The sequence below is a fragment of the Lontra canadensis genome, unplaced genomic scaffold (assembly GCF_010015895.1).
Source record: "Lontra canadensis isolate GAN:19392208 unplaced genomic scaffold, GSC_riverotter_1.0 scaffold43, whole genome shotgun sequence".
In the NCBI taxonomy this organism is placed as follows: domain Eukaryota; kingdom Metazoa; phylum Chordata; class Mammalia; order Carnivora; family Mustelidae; genus Lontra; species Lontra canadensis.
Window position 1 is genome coordinate 14,127,021 of NW_022631037.1, and position 23,611 is coordinate 14,150,631.

General features: G+C 41.8%; 1 protein-coding gene across 5 annotated transcripts in view; it reads left to right on the plus strand.

The window, feature by feature from the left end:
• The first annotated feature begins 772 nt into the window (after positions 1–772).
• Positions 773–23,611, plus strand: part of WIPF2 (WAS/WASL interacting protein family member 2) — a 43,441-nt gene continuing 20,602 nt past the window's right edge. For 2 of the 5 annotated variants that reach the window (XM_032871565.1, XM_032871560.1), the window contains exon 1: positions 773–971. The gene's annotated coding sequence lies outside the window, so the exon portion shown is untranslated. Of the gene's footprint in view, positions 972–1,154; positions 1,274–13,479; positions 13,603–20,238; positions 20,392–23,611 lie in introns of those variants that run through there. The other 3 variants (XM_032871563.1, XM_032871564.1, XM_032871561.1) reach the window with 3 other exon arrangements.

The following is a 23,611-nucleotide window of genomic DNA, read 5'->3' on the forward strand; positions in this document are numbered from 1 at the left end:
CGCAAAGAGCATTTTGAGGATATGAGGCAATGAGGTTAGCTATAGTGGAAAAGAGCTTTCCTGAGGGGACTAGGGAGAGATCCTTATTCAGCTGGGAAGGAGTTAACAGCAGGCCCACCAGGGAGGGCACAGTATTCCTCTCCCGAACCCAAGCCGCTGGAGGAGTCAGCAGCACCATCCCCCAACCCTGGAAGCTAGGGAACCCCCCTCAACTCCCACCAACCTCCCCCGCAACGCTCCGGCCCGCGGAAGAGACGGGTGTTAGGGTCAGGTGTCTAAGATGACGTTAAAGATGACATGTTAGCAAGGGCCTGCCTCTTTGTTGCTATGACAACAGGAGCTTGACTACTGGGCCTTGCAGGGTTGACTGAGGCGGGTCCTTCGTTGACTCTAAATTAGGGAAGGACTTTTACGCGGTGGGAGTGTGCGCGCGCGTGCGCGCGGTAAAATAAAGACGGGAAAGGTATATTCAAGACTCTAGCTCATTCTCGCAACACGTTAGCTACACCTGTGCAATTTTAAAAGACTCGATGCGTAGGCCATACCCCAGACCAATTAAATCAGAATCTCTAGGCTCCAATATCTGTTTAAGTCTTCGCCGATGACTCCAATTGCAGCCAAAGTTGCAAACCCCGATATTAAAAGGCAAGCGGAATCCTAGCGACCTTCCCAAGATGGCGGCTACCTTACGCCTTTACGAGCGCCGGCAGGGGGCGGGCTTCCCAGGAGCGCATGCGTGTAGTTCTTTTCGCTCCCCGCTCCCTCTTCCTCGCTCCCCCGCCTCCATTTTGTTCGCGGACGCTGGGGACGGTGGGAGCAGATCCATTTCCGGGTTGGCAAAAGGGGCGGCGGCGGCGAGAGAGGGAGATTGCCGGGGAGCGAGCAGGACGGGACGAAGCCGGAGCGGAGGTGGGGGAGGATTCGCTCCCGGGGCTGCTGCGGCTAGGTCGGAAAGAGGCAGAGGAGGCTGGGTACGTCGCTGAGGTGATCTGTGGACCTGAGTGGGAGGGAGAGCCGCGGGAGGGGGGATTGGGGCGGGGCTTGAAGAGAGAGGGGATATTGGGGGAGGGGCCTGAAGGAGAGAGGGGCCCTAGGGGGCGGGGTCTGAAGGGTGGTTGGAACGGGGGGCTGGGTCTGAAGAACCTGGAGTGGGGCGTGGGGAATCTTAGTGGGGAGGAGTGGTCGGGAATTGGTGTGGGGCGAGCCCCGACTGAAAATGGGAAGAAAGGTTATTGAAAGACAGGAAATAAGGGATCCTGAAGGGTTGGGTAAGGTGAGTAAGACGGCAACTCAGAGTGAGGGACAAGTAACCGTGCGCAAAAAGGGAGACGGGGAGGGAGGACCTGTTGTGGACAGGTAATTAACAGGATGCTCTGAGTGAGGAGGCCCCTGTGACATTTTGGGGATTGAGTTGAGTGAAAACCAATGGCTCAGAGGATGATTCGGGAAACTGCTTACGGTTGAGGGAATCCAGAGAGCGTTGGTTGAGAAGGAATCAGAGTTGAGTTAAAGGTTGGATTGAGAAGTGCTGAGTTGCACATGGGAGCAGCCTAGAGTTGAGGGTTCAGATTGGAGTGGTGTGAAGTGAGGGGAGATGGTATCTTCAAGTCTTCGAGGTGGGCAGTGTGTGGTGTTGAGTTACTGATCAAGAGGAAAATTCTTAGAACACACGGCGAGGAGCTGGAAGAAGCTGGTGTGTGCTGGAATTCATATTTTTAAAGGGATTTGAACAATCTGTTACTGCTTTGGACTCCCTCCCCCCACCCCCACCCCCAGGAGCCACCAGCTTCTTCATGGTGTTATTTTTGCCTTACTGTTTTTTGGATGACTTACTGAAAGTTTTTACTAACCTTTTTCTCCTCTTACAAAACGAAAGAGAACTTCAGGGAATAAGAACTGTTCTAGCATACCTATGGATTTACTGAGTAACTTTGAGGCAAGTCATTAAATTGTCTCTCTCTCTCTTTTTTTTCCCCCCTTTGAAAGACAGGATTGGTTCCTCTCTGCCTCTAAAAGATTGTGTTAACTAAATGGGATCTTTAAAGTGGTTGCAAAGAAGTGATCTTTGAGAACATGATTGAAGTATGATATTTAGAATTCGTGTGTTTCTCAATTTCTTCTTCTCAGCCTTGCTGCATATGTTCTGCCAGGGATTAGATGATTTTTGATTTTTTTAAAAAAAGATTTTATTTATTTATTTGTTAGAGAGACACAGCGAGAGAGGGAACACAAGCAGGGGGAGTGAGAGAGCGAGAAGCAGACCCCCCGCCGAGCAAGGATCCCAATGTGGGGCTCGATCCCAGGACCCCGGAATCATGACTTGAGCTGAAGGCAGATGCTTAACAACTGAGCCACCCAGGCATCTCTAGATGATTTTTGATTTGATACATGTTCAGTTTTGTAACTTTTCTCAAAGTCAACTTTTAGTGGCCCCAAATTTCATATTATTGTGTTACATTGTATTGACTCTCATTCAGATGGAGATTGGCAAGTTAGAGCTGGCGCTGAATGAGGTTGATTGATGTGAGAGAATGCAGTGTTTGATTTTACTTTTGATTGATGTGAGAGAATGCAGTGTTTTCTTTTACTTTTGCCAAACACTGACTTTTCTCATGAACCCTGAGAAGTCACTGAAAAATCATAGTCTAGACATATTCACTGGAAAATTGTATTCTAGAAAAATCATATTCAAGACACTGAAAAATCATATTCTAGATATTCGAATTCTTTTTCTTTGGCCCAGGCACATTGGCCTCATTGCCAGGTGGTGGGGAGCAGTGTGTTTGTGGATAGTTTTAGCTTCTTTATTATTTTTTTTAAGATTTTATTTGTTTATTTGACTGAGATCACAAGTAGGCAGAGAGGCAGGAGAGAGACGGGGCGGCGGTGGGGGGGGGAGCAGGCTCCCCGCTGAGCAGAGAGCCCAGTGTGGTGCTCGATCCCAGGACCCTGAGATCATGACCCAAGCCGAAAGCAGAGGCTTAACCCACTGAGCCACCCAGGCTCCCTAGCTTCTTTATTGTTAATATTTTGAAATCTTGACTATTCCAACATTTTCTTTGGGCATAATATTCTAAACACTTTGCCCGTAGGTGGACTTATTTAATTTAGCTTAGAAGAAGTGTTCCTGAAAGTCTTGGCATTTCTGAGGTCTGACGTGGATTTGCTTAGGAGGGGGCAGTTTCCAGTTCTACCTCATACTTGATATGAGAGTAGTGTTTACTTCAGTTGGTACTGATTAGTTATGTGATGTCAGCACAAAGGGGAAATGCAGGGGAAGATGGAAGGTGGTAAGAACAGTGGATTTTCCAGGTTTTATTAATGGCTTTTAAGAGGGAAGAGAGAAGTCCTGTTCCTCTTGAAGAGAAATTTGTCAGATGTTCTTTCTTGACCTCTTCTTTGGGAGAGTAACGTAGTGTACTTGAGTCTGTTTTTCTGTTGCTCTGAAGTGATTCTGAAAATCATGGGCGGCTGGTTCAGACTGTTTCAACAAACCCTAGTCTTCCTCCTAACCCCAGCAAGAGCAGGAAGGGCTTTAAGCTATAAAATATGTACTATATACTTATTTGGGGGTAAAAACCTGCTTAATATTTTGCTGTTATTCAGCCACAGGATCTCTTTTTGGTTTATTTTTCAGAGGGTTTGGAAATAAGTTATGGGGGCTCAGAGGACTGGGCAGGCTTTTGGTTTAGCCTACTTCTTTAATATAGGATTTTACATTTTTCCTATCCTGTCACGTTTTTCCATTGATCTATTTGAGCCAGTCCTAGGTGGAAAATGGCAAATTACATATTTCCCCCCTCCTTTTTAGCTTCTGGTGGACATGTTGTCTCTCTCACAGTTTGATACCTCCAAAGTGAAAGGATTCTTGACTGCTTCAAATGGGGAGGGTGACAGAAGCTGAGCCGGGTTTTCTGGGCAAGAGAATCAATTCTGTCAGGGCAAAGAATAGTTGCAGAGACACAAACTGGGACCTTAAGCTGTGACTAACATTTTGGCAACATGCTTCCCTTTGCCAAATAACTTCTTTTCTTCTCAAGTGTGATTGTTGATCTCCTTCTCAAAGTAGTCTCTTGTTGCTACTGTTCTCCACACAGCTCCGGAGCAGAAGTTGGCAGAGTTCCGGTTGACCAACAGTCTCTTGAGGGATATGCCCCGGATTAGAGTAGATGGGGTGTTCCATGTCAAAATGAGGTTCATTGGCAGATCCTGAGAGCTGCTGTGCAAGGAAATAGAGGCAGTACTCTTTTCTGAATGTTCTTGCACCCATTTATGCTTTTTCTAAATTCAAACCTTTTTCTTATTCATCTGCTGATTAAATGCAGAATCCTTGCCTTTGCCTAGCTTTCAAAGTCCACGGCATTGAGGAAAAGAGAAAGAAAGAATTTCCCACATGGTTTTGTTCCACTCTCACTCTGAAGCCTTTTAGCCTAGGGAGCCACAGGCTAAACTCATGAGCACTTCTTGGTATTATTATAGAGGGGTATTTTATTGTGTTTTTTATTTTTAGAGAGAGAGTATGCATGAGTGGGGAGGGGCAGAGGGAGAAAATCAAGCAGGCTCCACACAGAGCGCCAGACCCAATGTGGGACTCGATTTCACAGGCTTGAGATCATGACCTGAGCCAAAATCAAGAGTTGAACACTTAACTGGCTGAGTGGTCCAGGTGCCCTGTAGAGGGGTATTTTGAAATGCTGAATAGAACTTTACGGAGATGGGTACCTAGGTGGCTCAGTTAAGTGTCCAACTTTTAATCTCAGGATTGTGAGTTCTAGCCTTGCGTTGGGCTCTGTGCTGGGTATCGAGCCTATTTTAAAAAAAGAGAACTTTAGGGGTGCCTGGGTGGCTCAGTGGGTTAAAAAAAGAGAACTTTATGGAGAAAAACAGTGTTAGTAGGGAAAACAGGTGATTCATTTGCTAGTGTCTGTGTCAGTCTTAGATCTCTTAAGATTTTGGCTTAACATGCAGAAAGAGCATTTGGAGGCAAGTAAGTTATCGAACTTGAGAGCCAGGAATTGGCTCCTAATTTGCCATATAACATGGCAAAGTTATAAGAATTTAGAATGGCTGTACTAAGTACTTGGTTCTACTTAGTAAATGCCTTTTCAGTGTGTTCTACTTAATAAATTTTTGGTTTTTAAGGGATAATTAGTTGAAGATAACTTTGTCTCCAGTAGGTCTTGGGATGGATTATGAAGATCATTTCTTGCAGTTAGTGGCAGTGGCCCTTGAAACATTGGAGATAACCCCAAAACAAAACTCTCTGGAGGCTCTGGAATCAGCTTCCTCCTGCCATCGTTAGCCCAGAGTATTCTGTTCTCCATATTCGAGTTTGGGAAACTAACAGGTTCAGATCCAAAGGTTTTGACTCTGATCCAGGGCTTTGACTGTGGTAACAAACAGGATTATTTGGAGTTGTGTTTAATCTTGTCTCAGATATTTCTTTACTGAAGAATGTCTTGAAGTTTGGCAAGTCTGTGTATCTGAGGAATGTATATTGATTTCCTCACCTTTCTTACAATTGGTTTTCAAATAAATTTCTAGTTTTTTGAACTTTGTGGATTCAGATTAAGCTCCATTTAGATTTTGAGGCCCTCTCTGAATTCAGTTTTAGTCAGTGTTTATGATACTTCAGTACAAATTCATCAACCTACTTTCTAAGCTTATAAAAATGGTGAATTCAATAAACCCTTTTTTTCTCCCAGTAATCCCCTCTGACTATGAAAACATTCTCCATATGTCCAGATTGAGACGATTAGTTGCAAAAAAAAGGTGGAAATTTTCTTCTCAAGTGGTATCTAGTATGGGACAGGTTATCTGAGATTTGTGGATAAGTGAGTTTTCCTTCTGTCTATTTCCCCCTCCCAGTTGGTGCTCAGCTAGCAGGTGGGAATCACAAAGTCATTTAAACTCCATCACTGTGTTAGAAATAAGGATAGGACTATCTTCAGCAAATTTTATTTATTTATCGTACAAAAAGCTTAATTTTATTTTTAGTAATGTCTACACCCAACGTGGGCTCAAACTCGTGACCCTGAGATTAAGAGTAGCACACCTTTACCAACTGAGCCAGCCAAGGTGCCCCTGGCAAATTTTATTTTTTAAGTGGATAATACATTTACGTGGTTCAGAATTTGAAAGTTAAAGAACGCATACTGAATAGTCCATCTTTTCTGCTTGTGTATTCATCAGTCCAGTTTGTCTTCTCAGGGACAGCTGATGTGTTCAGTTTCTTAAGATCCTTTCCAGAGATAATATGTTCATATAAAATGTGTATATGTGTGTGTGTGTGTGTGTACACATTTCTTGCTTTTTCTTATAAACAAATGTAGCACACTGTTAGTACTACCTGCATTTTTTAAAAACTTGCTTTGACAGTCATTCCATATAAGCAGTAAGGAGATTTTGGCACCTGCCCTATATTGGTAGACATTTTAAATATTTCCAGTCTTATACTATTACCAATTATGCTCCAGTGAATAACCATATATATTTGGCCCTTAGCACGAGTGACTGTATCTGTAGGGTAAATTATAAGCGGAATTGCCAAAGCCGATGTGTTTTTAGCCCTGTTACTCATTTATTTGCCAAGAATTTTTGAGCTCTACTTCATCGTGAGCATTGTGCTTCATCGGTGAACAGAACTGACTCAGCGCTTGCACTCGTGCAGCTGTATGGTCTGGTGGGGAAGACGTCCATTAAACAGTAATTAATTACTGCTGCTGTAAATCCTGTGGAAACAGCTAATGGGAAGCCTAACGAGGCTGATTGAGAAACAGGGCAATGAGGGAATGTCCTTAAGGAATTGACATTTAAGGCTGAAACCTAAAGTAAGGGGGGCAGACCAAAGAGTGTTGCAGATGGAGAGCGTGGCATAGGTGAGGGTCCAGAGGAGGGAAAAGAACATGGCTATTTTGAAGAATTGAAGGAAGTAGGTGCCAGTGTGTCTGGAGCTTGGGGAGCGAGAAGCAGAGAGGTAAGAGGTAAGGCTTCAGGGTTGTGAGGTCTCCAAAAAAACCACGTAAATAACAGTGAAATTTGAGCCAGTCTTTATAGGAGAGATTTTTTTTTTTTAATATTAACATATAATGTGTTACTGGTTTTAGGGGCACATGTCTGTGCTTCATTAATCTTACTCAATACACAACGCTCACCACAACGCATACCCTCCCCATTGTCCATCACCCAGCCACCCCATCCCGCCACCTCCCTCCCCTCCAGCAACCCTTAGTTTGTTTCGTGAGATAAGAGTCTCTAATGGTTTGCAGGAGGGATATTTTTTGTCAGGTCTTTTCACAGACACTAATTTACTAGTGTTAATGCTGAAATCATCAGTATCATAAAGAAATCTGATGCCTGTACAATGGAACTTTTTTTTTTTTAAGATTTTATTTATTTGACAGAGAGAGAGATCACAAGTAGTCAGAGAGGCAGGGGGAAGCAGGCTCCCTGGTGAGCAGAGAGCCCGATGTGGGGCTTGATCCCAGGACCCTGAGATCATGACCTGAGCCGGAGGCAGTGGCTTAACCCACTGAGCCACCCAGGTGCCCCACAATGGAACATTTTTAAGAACTTTTTTGGGGTGGCTGGGTGATGGACATTGGGGAGGGTATGTGCTATGGTGAGCGCTGTGAATTGTGTTAGACTGATAAGTCACCTGTACCTCTGAAACCAATAATACATTATATATTAATTAAAAATAAAATAAATGGAGGGGGAGGAAAGAACTTTTTTGAATAAAGGCTATTTTATTTATTTTTAAAGATTTTATTTATTTATTTGACAGAGATCCCAAGTAGGCAGAGAGGTGGGGGAGAAGCAGGCTCCCCACTGAGTGGAGAGCTTGATGCGGGGCTTGATCCTGGGATCATGACCTGAGCTGAAGGCAGAGGCTTTAACCCACTGCCCCAAGTGGGTTTAACCACTTTAACCCAGGCACCTTTAACCCAGGCGCCCCAAGGCTATTCTTTTAGTCTTGATTTCTTCTAGGTCCAGCAAATTAAATTTGCGTGGCTGGGTTAAATCTTAAAATTTTAAGAATCTTGGAAATTGGTTTGGAGGTTAGTGATTATTGGGGAACCACTCTGAGATTCTGGGGGATGATGAATCTATGGCCATACTACCCTGAACGTACCCAATCTTGTCAGATTATGGGGGATGATGAGATGGTTAGTTTGCCAGACCTGCTGTTTAGGAACAGAAAACCTATTTACATCTTGAGAATATTGACTGTTTTTTGTAAGCCTCATACGGCTACAGAGAGAGCACAGATGTTCTCATTATGAACTGGTGACTGTAATACTCTGTTGTACTCGTCATCTAGGCCATATGTCTTAACATGATGCATAACTCTTGTTGGGCATGCAAATGAATCAGTAGCCCAAAGGCCATTATAACTCTGAATATACGAAAGCATTTTTATCTGCAAGTGCATTGACTTTTGTTCAGAAATCATAGTACTCTTGCTCAAAGCCCAGATGGCCCTGTTCGATTTAGTACCTTTCTTGTGTAATTGGATCAGCTTGCCCTGTTTTCATAACTTAAAGTAGAATCTTGGTTCAGCCGCCCAACACTAGTGAGCAAGGAATGAAAATGTGCAAATTTTTCTAGCATTTCAGCAAGAAGCATCTGCTGGCTTAAGGGCATTAGAGCGGGAGAAGAGACTCCTCAACAATGAAAGTGACAGCTTTTTTATTAGATTATCTGTGGTGAATTGGGACTTAATATATTATCTTTGAAATGAGGTGTGACACTTCTCTCCATGTGAAGTCTGGATCAACATTTTATGGAGCATCTGTTTAAGTTTTCTTTCAGGACTTTTCTAATGGAGACTGTCATCACTGGATTTGCCTTACTTCTGACTGTTCTCCATATAGGCTTTTCCACTTGTCTGTTTGGGGTGTGCGGACTGAAGGCTGGCACATGGAAGCTGAGGCCTGGTCACATAAGACCTGGCTGCCCTACAGTGAGAAGAGCTGTTTTTTGTCATCAGTAACTCGGTTTCAGACTCCCTTGTAAGCAGCCTTTTAATCTAATTAACAGTTTCTTTAAAACAAACAAATGCTTTCTTAGAACTTCTAAAGATATTTTGACCACAGATATTGGTTGTTTTTGTTTTTCAGTTAGTTGTGTTAAATTGAAAACAAAACCTAAAAAAGGAGCTAAGGTAATTGATTTTAAGGTCTGTCTCTCTGTTTTTGTGCCTACGTTTGAAGTTGATTTTGGTCACAATTTGTTATAGTGGCCTGGAAGTTCCTCACATATCTGACATGTGGTAGAGTAAACTCTGTGGTGGTGAATGTTGTTAGGTGACACCAGGCTGTGGCAGAGATTGAGGTCACATTAGGCACCCTGCTTTCATTAGAGTTAGAGTTGAATTGGAGGCGCAGGTTCCAGAATTAAGCATAATGGCCTTTTAATTATTTTGGTTGGTTTGGGATTTTCTGCTGTTCTTAGTTACACTGCTAACAGATCCAGTACGGACCTTATGTTTTGGAATTGTGGTCAGTCTGAGGTTTGGTTTTGCTTATACAGTGTTAGGATTTTTGGGGTTTTAGTAATTAAATGTTTGGATTTTTTAATTTTCACACTAAGAATACATAATTTAAACAGTCAGTAGTACTTGGAGACTGATTAAGAGAAAAAAATAGCTGCTCCATTTTTCCTTAATTGTCCCCAGTTACTTTTAGTACTTTTTTTTTTTCTGATGCATATTATTTCCATATTTTTACATAGTATGCTTATACTATACTTACACAGTATGCTTATACTGTTATTTCTTGGTCTTTCCAGTCTTAGGTATTATCTGTTGAATTTCTACTATGGAAGATGATTTTGCATTTTTTAAAAAGATTTTTTATAAAGATTAATGTATTTTTTATATAGCAAGGGAGGGCACACATGTGCAAGTCAGGGGGTAAGGGCAGAGGGAGAGTGGGAGAAGCAGACTCCATATTGAGTGTGGAGCTCCACACAGGGCTTGATCCCATGACCCGTGAGATCATGACCCAAGCTGAAATCAAGAGAGGGTGCCTGACACAGCCACCCAGGTGCCACAAAGATTTTTTTTATTTTTAAGTAATCTCTACACCCAGTGTGAGGCTCAGACTCAACCCTGAGATCAATAATCACATGCTTTGCCAACTGAGCCCGCCAGGTGCCCCTGATTTTTCATTCTTACACTTAACCCTACCCTCGACCCTTCCTGCTGTCTTCCTAATATAGATCCATCACAGTTTTGATTAAATCAACATTTTGTATGTTTTTTAAAATATTTTATTTATTTATTTATTTGACAGAGATCACAAGTAGGTAGAGAGGCAGGCAGAGAGAGAGGAGGAAGCAGGCTCCCCATGGAGCAGAGAGCCCAATTCGGGGCTCGATCCCAGGACCCTGGGATCATGACCTGAGCCGAAGGCAGAGGCTTTAACCCACTGAGCCACCCAGGCGCCCCTGTTTTTATATTATATATCAGAGTTCAGTCAGAAAAACAAACCATTATTTTTTTTTTAAAGATTTTATTTATTTATTTGACAGAGATCGCAAGTAGGCAGAGAGGCAGGCAGAGAGAGAGGAGGAACCACGCTCCCTGCCGAGCAGAGAGCCCTATGTGGGACTTGATCCCAGGACCCTGAGATCACGACCTGAGCTGAAGGCAGAGGCTCAACCCACTGAGCCACCCAGGTGCCCAAAACAAACCATTCTTGATATTTCAAAGAGGATATTAGATGCTGACAAAATTATTGGAAGGTCATGGGAACACCACCTTGCGGGGATTCTAAGAAACTGCTGCTATTAATAATCTTGGCTGTCCAGACTCCTGAGTGGCTCAGTGGGTTAAGCATCTGCCTTTGGCTCAGGTCATGATCCCAGCATCCTGGGATCAAGCCCCGAATCAGACTCCCTACTCAGCAGGAAGCCTGCTTCTCCCTCTCCCAGTCCCCCTGTTTGTGTTCTCTCTCTCACTATGTGTCTCTCTCTGTCAAATAAATAAAATAAAATCTTAAAAAAAAATGTAATCTTGGCTGTCTTAAATACCAAAGTAGGCAATATGTAGAATATTAGAAACCTGCAAAACCACATATCTGTCATCTGCTAGAGGCCACGCACTTGCTTATAGCTGCTAGAAGAGCGATAATGGCACATACCTTTCTTACATCTTCTAGGTCTTGAGTGAGTGACTCTGTACTGATGGAATTTAAACCACAACCTCATTGACACAGCATTCTGGGAAATGTAGTTTTCCAGGTTTTTGGTCTCCCCTTCTGTCCCCCATGAGCCAGAAGGGGAGTAGAGATAAATGTAGCCTAAAGAAGAAAAATTAACATCCAATACAGTATCTGTCTGTACTGTGATTATACTGTATTTCCTTATATGTTTTTCTTTTAAATAATCACCATTCTTTCTTATTCTTTTTTTTCTTCCTTCCTTCTGCTTGATTTATTATCAATCACTAATTCATCCGTAAACTCCAACAAAAGTATAAATCTCTTTTCAGTACAAATACTTGAATGGAGCTTCTTTGGGAGGCTTTATGAAAAGGTTCCATCGGAGGGGGTGCATTTTGGGGGGCCTTGCATGTTTTGCCTGCACACTGGTCGGACGGACGTTTGACTAGATATAGAATATTATATTGGTGATGGCATTTCTTTGGAAATTTTAAGCCTTGTTTTGGGGTCTTCTAACTTTTAATAGTAGTATTGTGAAGTCTGATTTCATTCTAATTCTGGATTCTTTGTATGGAATTTGTTTTTTCTTCGAAAGATTTTAGGGTGTTGTCTTTACCCCAGGTATTCTGCAATACAATGATATGTGACTGTGTACCTTCGTGTGACTATTCTGAAATTCATCACGCTTGGCATTCAGTGGGCCTTTCAGTCTGAACCTTATTTCGATTTTCTTGTATTATATTTTTGATAATGTATTTTTTTGATGGTTCTCTCCTTTGTCTTTCTGGGAACCCTTGTTATCCAGATGGTGAAATTCCTACACTGGTCCTCTTGATTTTGTTTTTCCCCCCTCATGATTTTGTCTTTTTTTTTTTTTTCCCCTCATTCCGTTTTCAGATATTCTGAGCTTTTTCTTCTAGCTCTTCTGTTGTACTTTTAATATTTGCTATCGGTGTTTTAAATTTCCAGGAGCTCTTTTTGTTCTCAGAACTTTAAGATTTTTACACGTTGTTAGAAATTGTCTTGTTTACTTTGATTCCTGTCTTTCCTGTTAGAGATTTTCTTCAAATGTCTGGTAATTTTTGGCGGCTTACTTTTGAGAATGAGGCACTCATAAGCTCTGAGTGTGGAGCCCTGGCTCATCAAGTGGTAGGCATCACTGTAGGGCGTACTGGCAGCTGGTGGTTCTCCCTGGAGAGGACTCCTCCAGTCTCCTGCCTAGAGAAGACAAGCCCAGCAGCAGGTGTTTTTGGAGCCAAGTGGGGGAACAGAGTGGGGAGGGAAGAAGTCTCATCAGTGAGTAGATAGACGTTCCCTCAATCTCCCTATTTTCAGTATGGTACTCCTGCCCTAGGCTGTAACTGCTCACTTGGTTCAGAGGTCCTCTGCCTGGCAGCTTGGGTAAGGGGACGTGGGGATCTCTTTCTTATATAGACTTTCAGTCAGTTCTCCTGTTTTAGCTCCTCCAACCACCCTTTGTTCAGAGGTACCAGGTGCCTTCAGTTTCTGAGTTTTTTCTGAGTTTCTGTGGTGGGAATTTACTTTGTGCTGCAAGCATTTAACTTTTTCCTTTCTGTGCGGTTACTTGTCACCAGTGCATGTGCCTTCCAGCTTCCAAAATTTTGTTGACATCTTTCTGCTGTTGCATCCTTTTCCCCCTCCCTCCCTTCCTCCCTCTTTCTTTCTTTTTCTTTTTCTTTCTTTCTCTCTCTTTCTTTCCTTTTTAAGGCTTATGCCTTTAAAAACCTCCCTTTGCTGTCATTTGAATGGTGTTGCATAAGGGAACACTGATAAGTGCCTGCCGCACATTTATGTTTAACCAGTATGTTCATCAGCTTTTTCTTGCTGCTCTCCATCCAGTCACAGTAGCCTCGGTGTAATTGAGTACTAATACTCCTTCAGAACAATGTTTTTCAGACTTCCCTAACACAAGAATTTCTTAAGGTGCTTGTTGAATATTCAGATCTCTCTGCTGGAAGATTTCTGATTTTAGTAGGTCTGGATTAGGGCCCAGGCATGCGTGCGTGTTTTAAACAGATGCCCTAAGATGTGTCTTATCTTCAGGCAAGTTTGGAAACTCTGTTTTAGAAGGTTTTTCTAAATCTTTATTGCTCCCAAGTCTCTGAGGCAAACTCCTCAGGCTCCACCTAATATTGCTTTTGTATTCAGACTGTGTTTTAGTCTGTCTGGCTTTGGTCTGGATTTCTAAATTAGAGTGTGTGTCCTTCATCTGATTAACTCCCCTATTCTCTGGTTAAATGCTGGCTGATGGTAACAACGTTGGCCTTATGTGACTTCTATTTTTTTTTAGCCACCACTTCTAGACCCATTGTGTGGTTGCTTCGTTCCTGGCCTGTGTGGGTGGGGAGAAAATATTAGTTATGAACATTGAGCTACTCTCTGCATCATTTCACCGTCCAAATCCAAGAATCTGTTAAATTTTTTTTTGTGAAGTGGAAAATTGACTCAGGCTTTGAAAACAGATGTACTAATTACCTGCCTTGGATTTATGCAGCATCATTTTTGGAGATATTAAAGGTGTGATTTGAAGTTTGTTTTTAACTTTCATAATATGAAAGGTCACATTCTCTTCTCCTTTTTGTATTATGGATCCCTAAGGCCCAGAAAAGCAAAATGGTGTACCTTGTACTACTTGTCTGTAAGGGATCTGGAAATGAGGTGTTCGCAGCTTCTCCTTGGTTGCTCTGAGTTGCGTGACAGTCAGGAACCAAATAGTACATGTCTTATAATGTTGTAGAGGCCAAGTGTAGGATCCTAGTTCTTAGTTCTTGGAAATCTTGTGGCTGTTACTAGCTAAAATGTAGCCTGAGGAAGTCATGTTGGCTCGGACATAGAGCTGATTTCCAGTCTAAGGCGAACAGGTCCATAGAAGCAACTCTAATATGTTTTTGCAAGTTCCTTTGAAACAGTTTTGGTGAATGAAGTCACAAAAACAGTGCAAAATCTAAAGTGTTACTATTTCACAGAGTATTGATTACTGGCTATATTATGAAGTACTCCTTTGAACTGTTACTGATTTACTGCAGTTGACTGTTTCTGTACACCTTTCCCCACCTTTCCAATACTTTAGTGTTTTCAGGTTAACAGGATTTTCTCTTGGCTTTGAGGGGTGTAGTAGGGGCTGATGATGTTTGGTGAGGTCATTCCCTGATCTCTGTTTAGGATGATTTTCAGACAGTTAATTTACAGTTACTCTTTGCATTAGTTAATCTGTAGCCATCTTTTTAAAGAAGCCATTCTTTGCAGCTGTGGTTATTTAATTGAACATAAGAGTAGACTTCTCATTGATTTGTCATCATTTTAGATGTGAGGACATGGCTCCTGGGTATTTGGGAATAACCCATGGTTTCTCATATTTACTACATCAAGTAGTATGTGAATAAGTAGACTTCTGAGTTTATGTTTTTAGGGCTTTATTTATTTGTTTGTTTATTTTTAATTTATTTATTTGACCGAGACAGGCAGAGAGCACAAGTAGGGGAGGTAGCAGAGGGAGAGGGAGAAGCAGGCTCCCTGCTGAACAGGGAGCCCAGTGCAGGGCTCAATCCCAGGATGCTAGGATCATGACCTGAACCGAAGGCAGACACTTAACTGACTGAGCCACCCAGGCACCCTATTTATTTATTTTAAAGATTTTATTTAGTTACTTGAGAGAGAAAGAGAGCAAGCACAGAGGAAGAGGGAGAAGCAGATGCCCACTGAAGAGGGAGCTCAATGTGGGACTTTGATCCCAGGACTGTGGGATCATGATCCAAGCCAAAGACAGGCTCTTAACCAACTGAGCTACCCAGGAGGTTTTTTGGTTTTTTTTTTTTGTTTTTAAAAACGATCACCTATTTTATTTTATTTTTTATTATTTTTTTAAGACTTTATTTATTTATTTGACAGAGAGAGATCACAAGTAGGCAGAGAGGCCGACAGAGAGAGAGGAGGAAGCAGGCTGCTTGGTTGAGCAGAGAGCCTGATGCGGGGCTCGATCCCAGGACTCTGGGATCATGACCTGAGCCGAAGGCAGAGGCTCCAACCCACTGACTACCCAGGTGCCCCTGTTTTTTTTTTTTTTTAATGTTTCTTTTTGTTTTTTTTGTTTGTTTGTTTGTTTTTAAAGATTTTATTTATTTATTTGACAGATCACAAGTAGGCAGAGAGGCAGGCAGAGAAAGAGGAGGAAGCAGGCTCCCTGCTGAGCAGAGAGCCCAATGCTGGGGCTCCATCCCAGGACCCCGGGATCATGACCCGAGCCGAAGGCAGAGGCTTAACCCACTGAGCCACCCAGGTGCCCCTGTTTCTAGGGTTTTAAACAAATCTAGGACAAGAGGAAAGTGTTACATTAGGAGGAAAAGCTGTATCGTTGGGATGTATACCTATGTTTCTTATTAGAGAAATAATAGTGAAAGAATTTCATCGTACAGTTACGTATTTTTATTCTATCTCTTTTCTCTTTCAGGGTTGTATGCTGATTTTAACAGTGAAAAGTTATTGATGTGGAGAGTAAAACATTCAGGTTTAGTTGTAGGAGTTGTAGGATTTTCAGTTTAAATATTCATGGTGCATATGTGATTTTTTTTTTTTTTTTAATCACTTGTTTTGGGTCAGTCAGATTGGCTGCATAGTTGAATTTCCATGATGGAAAATGCCTGCAGTTGGAAAAATGATTCTTTCCCCTTCGTGGAGTAACCTTGGAGTTTTAATTAATTCCATCTCTATGCATGACAGAAATGTATTTCACCAGAGGTTTGAGTGAATTGAATTTCAAGGGGGAAGGTAGCACCTTCTCCATTGAGAGAAGAGGGCTGTGAATTATTTTTAAACTATATAAAGGTTTTTTTGCATGGGTTGAGGGAAGGGTGATGAGATATCTGTAACATGAAAGTTATTGTAGTCTGTTTCTTTTTATGTAGAGAAACTAAAATGCTTTAGTGGAAATCCTCCACTATATTCTTTCCTAGAACACATAAAGGCATGTTCATAATTCTGTGTTGACATCAGTTCCCACGTAATTATAGGAACCTGTTTGGCTCCTGCTGTTTGTTAGTCTCCTCGAGTGGCATGTGAATACTCTTAGGTAGCTCCTGGCACTTCTCCCTTGTTGGGTTCTTTGGTTTGGGAACTAGGTGCCATTGTGTTTACTGTGGTAATGAACTCCTAACTCGCCATGCTGTACTGCTTTTCAGGAGCAAAATTGAAGGGCAGGTCGGCAGGCAGACATTATCATCAGATGATTTTTTAACCTGGAAGGCTTCTGGTTAGTATCTAGGTCCCTAGCTGTGCTTAAACCAAGTGATCAATGACAGTCTGTGGGATGAATGAGATAACTGATTGAACTTGTTTACTTTGGGCATGGAGCTGTTAATGGGTTTAAACTTCTCATATTGGATGGGGAAGGATACTGCTTTTAAGGGGTTTGGAGCATGGCCTGTAAGGTCTCAGAGTTCATCTTCTACCACTCTTTTCTGTACTCTGTTTTAGCTACCTTGGCTTTCTTACTAGTTCTCTGACATGTCAAGCTTGTTCCCATCTCAGGCTTTTTAACTGGCTGTTTTTTAATTCTTCTTGGAGTGCTCTTTCCCCAGCTCTTCATAGGGTTGCTTTACTCATGGAGAGATTTCTTTGTGAAGAGCCGCCCCCCCCCCCCCCCCCCCCCCCGCAACCCTGTCTAAGAGAACACTCCTGGCTCGGCTGGGTGGCTCAGTCGTTAAGTGTCTGCCTTAGGCTCAGGTCATGATCCTGGGATCAAGCCCTGCCTGAACTGGGCTCCCTGCTCAGCAGGAAGCCTGCCTCTCTCTCTCCCACTGCCCCTGCTTGTGTTCCCTCTCTCGCTGTCTCTCCCTGTCAAATAAATAAAATCTTAAAAAACAAAACAAAACAAAACACTCCTCCATACTCCTACTTTCACCCTTCATGATTCTTTTTTTTTATTCTTTTTTTTTATGATTTTATTTATTTATTTGACAGAGAGAGATCACAAGTAGGCAGAGAGGCAGGCAGAGAGAGACAGAGTGGAGGAAGCAGGCTTCCCGCCGAGCAGAGGACCCAGTGCTGGGCTGGATCCCAGGACCCTGGGATCATGACCCGAGCAGAAGGCAGAGGCTTTAACCCACTGAGCCACCCAGCCACCCGTTTTTCCATTCTTTTTATTAGTAATTGAGATGCGAGATTTTGTTTCCTTGTTTATTTCTTCCACTAGAATGTAAGCTCCAAGATTGTAGAAACCTGTTCAGCCTCTAGAACTGGGTTTATCAATCTCAGCATTAATGAGACTAGGTGATACTTTGTTGTGGGGGGCTGTCCTATGCATTATAGAATGTTTTCTATTCATTAAATGCCAGTAGCACCCCCTAGTCATGATAATCAAAAATGTCTCTAGACGTTGCCAAATGTCTTGTGGGAGACAGAATCATTCCCCTTAGAACCATTGTTACAGAACATTGCTTTGGACCTAGAGTGTGCTTAAGAAAATATTTATTGAGTGGATTAAGTGATGGGTGCTCAATAAATATTCACTGGATGATAAATAAATTCATGAATGAATGAATTCAGCAAGTTAAAAACTTTTGGAGCACTAAACCAAGCACATAGCCTCCTTGTTTCTTCCTGTCCTCTTTATTTATTTATTTATTTATTTTTAAATTTTAGGTATTTGTCAAGAGAGAATACATGCACGCACAAGCAGGGGGAGCAGCAGGCAGAGGGAGAAGCAGGCTTCCCTGCTGAGCTGAGAGCCCGATGTGGGGATCAGTTCCAGGACACTGGGATCATGACCTGAGCCTAAGGCAGACCCTTAAACTAAGCCACCCAGGCAGGCACACCTCATTTTGAACTTGTTTTTTTTTGTGTTTTTTTTTTTTTTAATGGTTTAGAGACAGGGAAATAGTTTTCTTTTTTCTTTTTAAAATTTTACTTATTTATTTGACAGCGACACAGCGAGAGAGGGAACACAAGGAGTGTGTTCTCCTTGTGTGAGTGAGAGAGTGAGGAGTGGGAGAGGGGGAAGCAGGCTCCCGCTGAGCAGGGAGCCCGATGCAGGGCTAGATCCTAGGACCCTGGGATCATGACCTGAGCCGAAGGCAGACGCTTAACGACTGAGCCATCGAGGCGTCCCTTGAACTTCTTTGATGTGAATGTTTTTAGGGTTTGTTGTTTGGTTATGAACATTTGATTCATTAATGGGTTTTAATGTTTATGCTTGGAAAGTTTGCCACCCCACCTACCTGAATTATTGAAGCCACATTAGGCAAGGCTGTATTAAAGTTCTTTCTTTCTGGGATTAAAGTACTCCAAACAAAAACCTCATTTTGCACTGTGACTTTCTTTGTTCCAGAGCAACTGGTTTTCCATTTCTGCTAAACATTTATGTTCTGTCTCTGATACTATTAGATTTATTTTGATTTGAACTGTTGAATAAGAATTCCATTGAGGCGGGGCGCCTGGGTGGCTCAGTGGGTTAAGCCTCTGCCTTCGGCTCAGGTCATGATCTCAGGGTCCTGGGATCGAGTCCCGCATCGGGCTCTCTGCTCTGCAGGGAGCCTGCTTCCTCCTCTCTCTCTCTCTCTCTCTGCCTACTTGTGATCTCTCTGTCAAAAAAATAAATAAAAATAAAAATCTTTAAAAAAAAAAAAAGAATTCCATTGAGGGGAATGTCTAGAAGCTTTCCTCTTGAAGACACAAGTCTTCTCTAGATTATCTGGAGAGAAGTGTAGGCAGTTATTGGTCTTTCAGAGAGGATCTTGAAATGTCTCTTTCATCTGTCTCTCTTTACTTTAAATTTATTTATTTTAAAGAGACAGAGCACCAGTAGGGGGAGCAGAAGGCAGAGAGAGAGAGGGAGAAGCAGACTCTGCACTGAGCAGGGAGCCTGGGGGCGGGCCTCGGTCCCAGGACCCCAGAATCACAACCTGAGCCGAAGGCAGATGTTGAACCAGCTGAGCCAGCCAGGTGCCCCTTCTCTGTTTCTTTATATTGGGGAGAGGTTTAATAGGATATTAAAGACTTGAACGTGGGGGCACCTGGCTGGCTCAGTTGGTGGAGCCTGTGACTCTTGATCTTGGGAGTCTGAGCTCGAGCCCCATGTTGGGTATAGAGATTACTTAAAAATAAAATCTTAAAAAATAAAAAATAAAGAATTGAACATGTATTTCAGAAAGGGGAGAGGGGTGCCTGGGTGGCTCAGGCAGTTAAGCATCTACCTTTAGCTCAGGTCATGAGCCCAGCATCCTGGGATTGAGCCCCACATCAGGCTCTCTGCTCATCAGGGAGTCTGCTTCTTCCTTTCCCTTCCTCCTCCACTCCTGCTTGCTCTTTCTCCCTCTCTAAAATAAATAAATAAAATCTTAGGGCGGAAAAAAAAAAAAGAAAGAGAATTTTCTTTTGATTGGTTTGGTATAGCAATTTCCTACTATTTTCACCAAATTCATATTCATATAACTGATTCTTGTAAGGTAAAACTAAAGCTCTGAGACTTTGCTGAGGGAGAGAGCCTGCTTTTTAAGGTCAATTTTTTTTTTTTTCTCCCCTATGGGATTTTATTGGGTACTTCAGTACAAAAACTAATTTACTTGGTAATCAAAGTTGAGATGAAAGGAAAATACTGTTACCTAAGGTCTCTTAGCATGAAAGTAGATAGCATTTAGATTTACAATTTAAAAATTTTTTTCTTTTAAAAATAACTTGCAATTGAAACTTGAGTTTTATAATAGCAGAATGCCATTTGAATAAAGGCCCCAAATGGTAGTGGTAACTAGAATACTTTTGAGATAATTTTAAATACATGAGAAAAGCAAAAACTAAATTGGATTCTTCATTTATCAAATGTGAAAGGTCAACATCTTTGTACTTGGGAAGTCTCCTGTTCTTAAAATGTGGGAATACATATTTGGAATGAAATGTTAGGAAATTGAATAGAAAAATAGGTTTTGTCTTTTGAGGAATAGAAGAGGAGAGTGCTTTTTGAAAGTGCATTGCTTGAGTTTTATGAAGACGTCTCTGAATTCTGTGATAAATTTGACATTAGGAAGATATGAAATAATGCTCTCTGATCTTGCTTTCAAAGAAACTGACTCCTGAGAATGTGAAAAGCTTATTCCATCATGGTTTCTAAGATAGAAGGGCTTAAGAGGGGAATGAGAATTGGTGTGTTGCTGAGCTGGAGGCAGCCTCACAATATTTCTGAAAATCAAGGTCTCTGAAGAACACAGATGGTGAGGTTTGTAGTTCTAATTTAAAAGATCAAAAAGGAAAGACTTAAAATTCTGTAAAGAACCCTTTTCTTTCTTCTTAGGTTTAATCTCAGAAATGTTACTTTTTAAAAATTTCAGTACACAGTGCTTCCTGAAAGCCTGAATTTGTCCTTTGATTAAAAGTAGTTGGTCACAAAATTTGTCATTCTGTGGCGTGCCTGGGTGGCTCAGTTGGTTATATGTCCGACTCTTGATCTCAGCTCAGGTCTTGATCTCAGGGTTGTGAGGTCAAGCCCTGCGTTGGGCTCCATGCTGGCCATGGAGCCTACTTTAAAAAAAATATTTTTTCATTCTTTTATAAAACTTTATGAGTGTTTTTGGTTTGCTTGTTTTTAACTAAAAGTAGTTTTCAAAGCAGACCCTTTGCTTTGGATTAGTGACTGTATCAATATTAAATTGGTTTGAATAAAGGTTTTGGGGATTTGCAGCAGAAGGAATGTTGTATTAATGTAAATTTACTGAAGTTGGGCTGCTCTTAGGAAACACAGAGCTGTTTATATTCTACTAATAAAATAAAAATTTGGGGTAGGTTGAATTTTCATTTGGTGAAAATAGTAGGAAATTGCTATACCAAACCAATTTCCATCACAAATGTTTTTTTGTGGTGATTAGTGAAATAGCAGGGGATCAGAAGATCTAGATTTGAGTCCTAATTCTGCAGTTTACTCCAGAATGATCTTGGGCAGTTGCCCTTAGATCATTCTCTTCTCTAGTGGGCATGCATGCAATTGCACCCACTTCTGGAGCTTTAGTGTCCTTATCTGTAAAATGGGAAGCAGTGATCCTCTACCATACTGTATCATTGTATACACAGTGTCACCAATAGGAGCATGTCACTCATGCAGCCTTTGTGGAGGCAGAAGAAAGCTTGAGAAGCACTGCTGGTTGTTAGCATGAAAGCCTGTCCATTAATGGTGGGTTTTGTGTTTTTTGTTTGTTTGTTTTAGTGCATCTGTTTTGAAATTAGAGTTTGAATTGAACCTACTTTAAGAAGGCATCTGTAACTGTGTAATATATTAGTGGTCTTTTCCAGTAGATTGCTTAAAAAAAAAAAAAAGATTTGCCTTGCTAGAGAATTACTGTTTTGCCTTATTAACGGTGCTCACTGTTAGGCATAAGGTTGTTCTTCTAAGTGGTTTCTTACTTTGTAGCATATAGGTTGGATCACCTGTGGATAAGAAAAGAATTAGGGACTTACCTGAATCTCTTTTCCTACTCATTCTTGGAAACCGTTTCAGTCCTGGCAATGGCAAAGGTAGGTAGAACTGGAAACTCAGAAAAGACAGGAACTGAGGTGACTGGAATTAGTTGAAAATGTTTGTTTCTGGATAGATTATTATTTTTCCTATTGTTTTCTGCTAGTTTTTTTATTATTTATTTATTTATTTATTTATTTTTAAAGATTTAAAGAGCACACAAGAGGTAGAGAAGGGGGAGAGGGAAAGGGAAAGGGATAAGCAGATTGCTTGCTGAGCATGGAACCCGACAAAGGTCTCCATCTCAGGACCCTGAGATCATGACCTGAGCTGAAGTCAGATGCTTGAACGACTGAGCTACCTGCGTGCCCCTCTGCTAGCTTTTTAAAAAGGTGCTTTGGTGGGGTGCCTGGGTGGCTCAGTGGGTTAAGCCTCTGCCTTCAGCTCAGGTCATGATCTCAGGGTCCTGGGATCAAGCACCACATCGGGCTCTCTGCTCTGCAGGGAGCCTGCTTCCTCCTCTCTCTCTCTCTGCTTGCCTCTCTGCCTACTTGTGATTTCTCTCTGTCAAAAAAATAAATAAAATCTTTAAAAAAAAAAAAAAGTGCTTTGGTGTAACTGTCAGAATGAACCCAGATAATTCAAACAGAAGAAAGTTTTTTATTTTTCTCTATATCTTCCTTTTATTTTAAATTTGCATGCTCCTCCATTATAGATCGATCATGAAGATTTACTATTTTGATCAGTTTTTTTCTTTCTTTTTTTTTTTTTTTAAAGATTTATTTATTTATTTGACAAACAGATTACAAGTAGGCAGAGATGCAGGCAGAGAGAGAGGGGGAAGCAGGCTCCTTGCTGAGCAGAGAGCCCAGTGCAGGGCTTGATCCCAGGACCCTGGGATCATGACCTGAGCTGAAGGCAGAGGCTTTAACACACCCAGGTGCCCCAGTTTTTTTTTTATTTCTTAAGATTTTATTTATTTGAGAGAGAGAAAGACCATGAGGTGGGAGAAGTGGCAACAGGATGGGGAGAAGCATGGCTCTATCCCAGGACTCTGAGATCATGACCTGAGTCAAAGGCAGACACTTAACTGACTGAGCCACTCAGGTGCTCCTATTTTGATCAGTTTTTAAAGTCTAGTGTGTTAGATTCCTGGCAAAGAAAAACTAAACTTAGCTTTGAAACCAGACATCGGGGAGGTATTTTCCTTAAAGGATGGTCAGCTGCTCAATTTGTGAAGTGAGTTCAGACATCATTCCCCATGGGAGCCATCTAGCCAAAGTCTAGTTGTCCAGAGTCTGTTGTCTAGTTCTTTGTGATTGGAGCAAAAAGCTCTGTTGGGCACCCAGCTTATAGTGGTATTATTGGAAGGGTTGGGATTGTGAAGGCCTCACAGTTGTGTTTCTGATCAAATTCTACCTGCCTCTAAAGGTTCTGGGTTTTTAGAACCTTTGGAATATTTGCTCTTTCTGTTCATCATTGAGAAAGTGTTTAAATGGTTTTGGGAGCATTGAGGGAAATGTTGAAGTGGGTACTCCTTTATTCACAGGGAAATTTTGATCACCTGTGTAGAGTTCAGAACCAAACTTCCTCAGCAGATTGCCATGTCGGTTCTATCTTTTAGGCTTGGCTTGGTACACGTGGTCTTTCATCTGTGCTAGGGGCTACCTGTGAGATTTCCTGTGTCCTAATCTCATTAATCACCTTGCTTGGAAGCAGTTCTTCCCTGGATTAATTTGTGAAGTTGATTACCCTGTCTTGAACCTTTCTTGTCATCTGTAAGTTGCACTCCCAGTGATAATGTTATTTTGGCTTTGATTTTTTGAGGGGGGTAGGGCTGTCAAGAAGTGGGATTCCCTTGGAATAGCTTTTTGGGTGAATTACTGTTCTTGACATTTAGTTTTATTTTTGCCCCCTACTTTAATGTCTTAGGGCAAGAGAGTTCTCTGGTTTTAGTCTCATTTGTAAAGTGAGGATCACTTACAGACTA